We start from the raw sequence: 8,827 nt of genomic DNA on the forward strand, positions 1-8,827 counted from the left end.
TTTAAAAACTGCTCATATCACATTACAAATTATATTCCATCGCCATTTGTAAAGAAGGGATAAATAATTACATTTACTTGACAGCTGTCACAAACACACCACACTCGCAACCACAAAGAACCCCCGTCTTCCTTCTCTGAATGCCTCCAGCTCTCAAATAGCAACACTCTGGAGCAGCTGTTGAGCCATAGGAGGTCATTAGTTAATTTTTTCGCACCTACTCTATTTAACACCCTGTGGTGTGCATGCACACACACACACACGCAAAGGAAAACATTTGCAAGCAGTGAAGGCTTAGAAATGTACAACAGCTTTCTATCTAAGCTGGGTGGGGGGGAGCATGAGAGAGTAAACAGACTGGGGGATAGGATCTAATGATATCTCTTGGCTCCATGGCTGTGCTGTGACTCATTACACTTAAAATAGTGCAAACAATACCAGATGCAAGTTTGATCATGAAGTTGAGTGTCTCATTGTCTATCTTAACTTTTTCCCACAGCTGAAATTTGAATTTCAGATAAAAGATATGATATGGAAGTTTGCCTGCGGGAGGTAAAGTGGAATGGGATACAGTAGTAATGAGAAGGATGGGGAATGTGATAGCTGACTTTAAACCTCATGAATGAAATCATAAAAATGTATTGGTTCAAATTCTTCATTTAGCTTTTATGTTCCAGCATTGCATCGTTATCTTATGGTTTGCAGTTTTCTGTCTCGCATCATTTAGTTGTGTTCACAGCAATGTTGTGCTCTCTCCACGTTCTCTACGACTGTGAGCTTGCACGTCTCACTCTTGTTTACGTTCAACATCAGTGATATTGCAATTTAAAGCCAATCTGCTTTTGTGCTCTATTTAACCGCCTCAAATAAAGTGTAAAATAAGCACAGGTCCAGACAGTTTGTCTTTCAGAGCAGCGTTAACAGAGACAGGAAGTGGAGGTGCCTGGCTCAAGAATGTCTCTGCTCTCAGGTCCCACCCAGAGGAAATGCCTGTCCGGCCTGTTAGAGTCTGCACGGGTGAAAAAGAAGTCTCCTGTTAGTGGAGTTCTGGTTAAGGATGGAAGGAGATTGAATGATGAGGAGAGCGTCCCTTGGCGAGGGATAGTTTAGATAAGCAGATGCTTGATGGTTTTCAGAGGCGTTCTAGTGATCTGGTTGGGTCAGGGGTTACAATCCGGAGAGGCTGAAGACTAAACAGTGAACACACATTCCTGAATTCTAAATTAATCATTTTATGGAGGAGGTGTGAGAAGGAAAACACTGATAGGACCATTAAGTGCCTTTCCATTATCTAATTATCTTAAGCTGTGTGGTTGCGTTCAGTTCTGGCTTACTGTGCGCCTGTGTTTTATGAGTGCTGGTCCAGCCGTTCCTTCTCCTCTTTGTCTGTCATTACACTGTGCTGCAAATATTTTCCACTGCAGCCTAAAGCCACTGATCTAATTATACAACTTTTTAAAGACTACCAGATATTTTTGTTTCTCTCAGTATCTTTCCCAAATCATATGTAAGTGCTTCTGAAAAGCCAATTGAAGAGCTCTCCCTGGACTAAGTTTTCATCAGCTTGCCAAAGTAAAGTTGGAAAGAAGTGTCAAACAGTTACAATGAAGACATTGTTTTTGTGTTAGACATCAGTGACTCGGAGGGAAAATCAGTGGAGCAGCAGCATGTACGCAGAATACTTTGCATGAATTTTCTATGTTATATTTTGTGGTGGATTTAAAAAAAAAAAGACTTCTTCAGGTTCGTATACCTGCAGATAATCTGAGGAAGGTTTCCTTTCTTTGATTTTTGTTCTGTACCTGCTAACCCACAAATGGAAATCTTGTGCCTTTTTTGCATTTGCTCCGTTATTTTATTCTCCTTAAATTTACCCAGCAGGCATTGGATATGCTCTGTAAAACCAAGCTCCCTCAGTGGATAGCTCCTTTCGCCCAGGTGCATGGGTTTGGGGGCAACTTTCATGTCATAAAACCAATCCAGTAAAATTTATGCTACTGATTTAAAAAGGTTCAAGAATATGACAAATGTCATAATAATGATTACATAATATACCAAGGTACTATGCAATTTACACATTGATTTCATAGCTTGCAGTAGAACAACCTTTAGCATCAATAAGTTGAAAGTTGAAGCTTGTGATAGTTTTCTGTGTCACATTTATCAGTTTCACATTGTTGTGGAAGAATTTTAGTCTGTTCTTCTTGAGAAGTTCATTGTGTTTGGTGGAGATTCGGTTAAACACACCTCTCATAAGGTAACTCCACAGCATTTCAGTCAGGTTATGCTCTGGGCTTTCACTCGGCCATGGCAACAACTTGACTCTTTGGGACATTACCTTCACATTTGACTCTAGGAGGAGATCATGGTTGGTTCAGTGAATGCAAGGTGCTCAGGTCCTGTAGCTGCAAAGTCCAAATTATCACCTCTTCACCACCGTGCTTGACAGTTGGCATGAAGTGTTTATGGTAGACAGTTGCAGCTGTGTTGAGTTTTCATGCATTAAGGCCAAATATATCCATTTTGGTCTCATCTATATAAAGAACATTGTGGAAACCTAAGCTATGCTGCCATGTTCGTCTCAGAGAGAAACACATCTGAATCCTACAGACCAGCAAACTGGCACAATGTCTTCCTTTAAAGAGGTACTACTTTCCATGAGCAACTGCATCAAAGCATCAATTGCATCTGGATTTAAAATAAAGAAAATAACTATGGGATGCAAATGACACAGGGTCTATGGTCTGTCTGGGGACCCCACAAACCTCCAGACTTCAGATTCTGTGGTGATGGTACTCTATTCTCACTGTCTACAACAAAGAGTCCTGACTTATCATAGGAATCGAGATATTAAGTCCTATTAGATTCTTTTGAGTATTGCAGTCACAGTATTTTATTTCACACACTTTAGCTGCAAGGGCTTGGATTGTTTTGTGTTTTCTTCAGTGTGTGATTTTTATTACTTTAAAAAGGGGTTTCAGTGGGATCACAGGAAGGAATGCATTGACTGCAGTGTGCCGAGACAGAAGGCGATCCACGCTGAGGAATACCAGTACAGTGAAAACACTGGGAGAGAGAAATGAAAGCGAGAGGACTGTATGCGTGGCTCTTCTGTTGCAGTGTGGCTTGGGTTGCAGGCTGTGCCAAGCTCTCTATCCATCTCTCTATGCCCATAGTCTTACTCCATCTGCCAGTAGTTCCCAAAGAACTTGCCACACACATACACACACTACACACACACACAAAATCCTCTGTACTGCCGTGCACACAAGTTCCTACAAGTTTTAGAACTCACACAAACACACACACAGAAGAAATAAGAGCTGAAGGGCAGGGTGGAGTCCAGTCTGCTTTCTCAGCAAATCCTTTATTTTTGCACCTCAGCAGCAGCACAGGCATCATAAGTTACCTTCAAGATATGGCATTTCATTCCCTACTGTGAAAAAAAAGAAAGTAACCCTATGGGTCCTTGCATGCTATGTGTATTTTAGTAGATCCCTGCATGGTCAAACTGTGTGGGTTTCTTGTGGCATGAGTGAGAGTGTTGTAATGAGTGAGCAGCTGTCTGAGACTGAGTGGATGTGACTATAAACAGAAGAGCTGAAGAGGAAGGTTTATGACCTGTGGGCGCTGTGAAAACTCTGGAAAGAGCAGAAAAAATTGCTCCTCGCCTCTCCAGCGAGGTCACAGATATATAACGTAGTAGAAGACCTACTGTGGTTCTTCCCCTCATTCCTTGGATTTGTCCTTCTCCTCTCCCCCCCTTCGACCCCTTTCTTCCAGTTGGCTCAGGGTGAGGAATGCTACCCAGTGGTGGCTGGGCAGTGGGCCATGAGGAGACAGGCAATCACACAAGCAGGGTAAGAAAACGATGCGAAAAAGAAAAGGGCCCCAAACCAGAGCTGAGCTGGGAAAAGACTGAAAGTCACTGTAACAGTCGTACTTCTTCTTATCCGCTGTTGTTTCTGTGAGCTGATTAAGAAATGTAGTCCTAACTAAAATATCAGCGGCAACTGTCTACCATTCTTCACAGAGTCATCCCACAACTGCGCTTGGCTCCAGCTTTAAAACGGTGGAGAGCGGCTCTTTGACCTCTTTACGGACCTCTTTTTAACTTGGGGCGATCGTGGCTCAAGAGTTGGGAGTTCGCCTTGTAATCGGAAGGTTGCCGGTTTGAGCCCTGGCTTGGACAGTCTCGGTCGTTGTGTCCTTGGGCAAGACACTTGACCCGTTGCCTACTGGTGGTGGTCAGAGGGCCTGGTGGCGCCAGTGTCCGGCAGCCTCGTCTCTGTCAGTGCGCCCCAGGGTGGCTGTGGCTACAATGTAGCTTGCCATCACCAGTGTGTGAATGGGTGGATGACTGGATGTGTAAAGCGCTTTGGGGTCCTTAGGGGACTAGTAAAGCGCTATACAAATACAGGCCATTTACCATTTGTTCAGTACAGCAGTGCAACACTGGTAACAGTCACCTTCACCTACAGAAAGTCCTCCTGGCTCACAAATGCCCTTTTACTCAATGCTTGCAAGTACTAGCTTGACCTTTTAATGCAACAGCTGCTGTGCTCAGTGTTATAGCATCATGCATTATCCCTAGTGGCAACAAATTACATTTAAGGGCATATGTGAAGAATTCAAGTGGCAGCCACCAGAGCTTAAAAATGAAGTCATAAGAGAAAATCGGCAGTTCCACTTGAAGCAGGCTCTGAATCCTCACACACTCCCATGATGACTCTACAGTACAAAAATACATGTTTACTGCCTTACACCAAAACTGCTTTGCTTGTGAGATCTTGTTTCTGTCTCCTTCCTAATATTTAAGGTTGTTGAAAGGAACAAGTAAGGGCTGCTAGCTTAATTGGTCAGCTGACCAGTTTTACCTTGCAGCTACTGTCAACCTCCAGCAAATGGTCCGAGAATGCACATTTTCCCCTAGTGCTACTGGGTCGCTGTTCAGTCTCTAGGCCCTCTAGATTTTATTTTTTGCAGTAAGTGAAATATAAATATTTTTCATATAAGGTCTACAGTCTGTGGATGTACCTTGCTAATCAGGCTAGTTAGCATTAGCTGTTAACTTAGAGGTCTACGCTTCCTGCTTGTCCAAAGAAAAACAACAAGTCAAAATGCCAGAACAGCAGACTTCAGAAAGATAGCGTATAAATCAATGGGTCATGCTGTGGTGGTTACATAAACCCTTTAAAAACAGTCTCTGGGAGAATTCCTGACTTTAGCACTAATCAGCTGTGGTATCAAATTAGACCGACAACTGTCATCATCATGTCAACGCAGCTATTTGTACTAATTTTGAAGCAACAGGCTTTTCCACTTGTTAGCTTGAAAACATCACATACTGTTATTTTTCACATTTAAATCCAAGCAATAACCATCACCCCCAATGTGACAAAATACAGCTCTCGCTCTTACTCACATGAAAGCAGTAAAACCCCTTTCTTCCTCATCACATTGAAATAGAAACCTCAATCAACAGCTATTTTCACACTTGCAACCTGACCACTTGCATTTCCACGTTGTCATTTAAATGCCACCAGGGCAAACATACTGAGAAATAATTACAGTGAGTTGCAGACAGACGCCGGCACCCGGTGCAGTCCAGCTTAGATAACCACTTAGCAATCTGTCCAAACACTCCTGGAGCATGTTTTTGGTTAGCATGACTGGGATTTTGTTCATGCTTTAGATCAGAGGCACGCCTGATGTGTTTGTGTGTGAGTGAAGGCAGCGCACACAGGTTCAGTCTTCTAGGTCAATCATCCATATGCAAAGACCACAGAGGTCACACACTGACATTTCTCACAGCACAAAGACATATGAGCCTTTGTTCTGATCTCCTATCGGGGCCTTGTACATCACTGACCAGTGGATTAACTGAGTAAACATTTAGTACAGTTTATATAAGCGTCTGTGTTGTCACACCTTTAGATTCACAGGCTTTGACAAAAGAATCCACACTCAACTGCATGTACACACACACACATGCACAGAAAACTGCGTTACTCTGGCACGTATTTGTGGTCTGTAAATAGCCGCCCTTCTCCTGTATCTTCCCCTTCCTTTGAGTCTTTTGAGAGTCTATGTGAAGCCACACATCATCCAGCTTCAGGGCTCGGCTCTCCCCGATAACCTGAAAGGTGACATTGCTGTGGTCACAGCCTGACATTTGGACATGGCAGTCGGAAAAACCCATCTGTGTGTATGTCTGTGACTGAGCAGAATAAAGGAAGATGTGTGGAAAGTTTAAAACAATGTATTATCAGCACTATTTCCCTGGTTTGAAGAGGAGACAAGAGTACTGGGAGGCTCGGTGTATGGTAAACACAGAGGTGGCAAAGGCAAAGAAAAAGTTTTGTAGTGAGTTTTTACAGTGGTGATGGACAAGCTGTCAGACAAGGTCAGGACTATAATGTTTTCAGATGACATTGTGATTAGTAGTGAGAGTAAGGAGCAGGTGGAAGAGTCTGAAGGGTTGGCGGTATGGTGGAGGGAAGAGGGATGAAACTCAGCAAAAGCAAGATTGAACACATGTGCGTGAAGGAGAGGAGCAGCCAGGCAGCAGGAAAAGTGGAAAACCACAGAGAAGATTCATGGATGTAGTGAAGGAGGGGATGTAGGGTGAGCTGGAGATAGATGATCCACTATAGGCTCCACGGTGACAACCTCTAAAAGGATCGGCCAAAAGAAAATGAACAGTAAAGACTCCTCTTTCATGTGGAGTAATGTATGAGTCCATCATGTTTAGACCTTCGTCCATAATGTAGTCATGTCAGACACACTCTTTCTGTGATCACGGGAGTCTCACCCACCTGCTGTTCAAATCTTTTGTTTGCATGAGACAGCCAACCAGAAGAGGAGGGTGGCCTTAAAGATCAGCCTGTTTCAAACAGTAAATGAGCTGAGGCTCCGCAACAATAAAGTCTACAATAAGTTACGGTTCTATCTGTTGTTATTTTGTATTTTTGGTTGTCTTCTTTTTTTAAAGATTGATGTAACTTCTGTTTTTTCTGGTTCAGAAACAGGAAGATAACATTTTGAACCCTGCCTTCGTGGCACCGTTCAGTTAATTGTTTCTCCAGCTGGCTAAACAGAATTACTACAAAGATGTGACGCTCCAACATGCAGTGTTCAAAGGTCAGCAACCAAGCTATGAATGAAGATTAGGCTTGACCATAGAGACATAAAAAATAGCTTTTAGTTACATAGCCACGTCTAAAAAGAATATAAGAGACCCTCCCATATCAAAGGAGAAGTATACCAGTATGTATGGTTCATATTCGTTGTTATCTTGAAATTCCTGAATAGAAAGACATTTTCTGTCATCTCTTAAGAGGTAGCTGTTTGGTTGAGGTTTAGTTTGGTTCAGAATGCAGGTGAAATTTGAAATTACTTAAAGACTCAAAGATTGTTACATCTTCAGAAAATATTCTGTCCCCGCTTAAAAACTGGACATGGAACATGACAGTCTTTGTGAGGGCAACTTTGAGTTTGTGTATGCATGCGTACGTCTTAGTGTGGTTTCCTGTTTTAGACTGTACTGACATAAAGCGTGGTCTCACAATAGCCCATTGTCCCGTCTCCCCTCCACGCTTCCTGTCAGCGCAGAATTCACGGAAATAAGGACACAGTGCAAACAAACAGCAGCGGCTACAGATCTCCACCCACTCTAGGGTCCTCCAGGAGGAACCCGTCCTCGACTCAGGGGGTGGGTGGTAGCGTTCCTGCCAGGAAGCTAATCAGCGTCGCATCCCACTTTGACGAATGCAAGAGAGCCACATTTACAGTGTGCATATGTGCGCGCTTGGATACGTGTGAATGTTGACTGATGAGGAATGGAGCAGGAGGTGGTGAAGGGTGGAGGGTGGAGTAGAGAAAGAAGAGTTGGGGTATGAAAAACGAAACCAGGAATTGTGGGGATTTCCAACAGAGGCCTCTATGGTTTGTAGTATATCAAACAGTGTGATTACACTTAGAGCGAGCTGGTTTTCTTTGGTGGGAAAGTAGACTTTGCACATTTTTGGGGGTTTGGGTGCATTGTGAAGACATGACTGCTCTCTTTTTCAAAAAGTAAATGTCAGTTTTTTATTAGACGTCTGAGAAAATCATTATGTTGCGGCTCAGTTTCACAGTCATGGATTATGGGTAAATTCTTTGGTCATCTTCACTGTCTTTTCCTTGAAGTCTGGGACTAGGATTCATCTGTGAGGCTGAGTTTCCCAAAAAGTGCAAGTAAAATGATAATAATACCACTCTGATAAAAAGCGAATAGCTTAAATAAGAAGCTCACAGTCTGCTAGCTTAACTACCTTGGCTCTGGCTGCATTCAACATATCGGCCTGCCAGCTCACTTCATGCTCAGCAATTTAAATTTTATATCTGATTTCATACACACAAAAGCCGCAGTGTTAAAATTACAAATTTAAATGTGCCTTACTATTTCTTGGCCACTGTGTTTAGGTGGTTGTATAGATTAAACAAGAATGCTGATGTTAATGTTAGTCAGCTCCAGGATAGTGAGGTCAGCCGTAGCTGATTTTGTTAAACGGTGCGGTCGGTCTTACCTTCATTTAAACACAACCAAGGCAAAATATATAATCACTGATTACAAGAAAATGTATTCAAATGAGGACAAAAGAAGAAAAAGATTTTCACACGACATTAGCCGAGAAATAGTGGGATTGCTAAAGAAACTTTCTATGGTATATATCTACGGTTAGAGAGACATATTATAAGGTTAGAGATAAAGTATAGAAAATGGGGAGAATATCTAGACCTCATAATATCATATCACACCAACAGGGCACTTCACTCTCAGACT

This window comes from Aulonocara sp. 'chitande type north' Nkhata Bay, linkage group LG8 (assembly GCF_057382095.1).
Source record: "Aulonocara sp. 'chitande type north' Nkhata Bay isolate Kocher_YH1m ecotype deep benthic linkage group LG8, A_spYH_male_GT1.1, whole genome shotgun sequence".
In the NCBI taxonomy this organism is placed as follows: domain Eukaryota; kingdom Metazoa; phylum Chordata; class Actinopteri; order Cichliformes; family Cichlidae; genus Aulonocara; species Aulonocara sp. 'chitande type north' Nkhata Bay.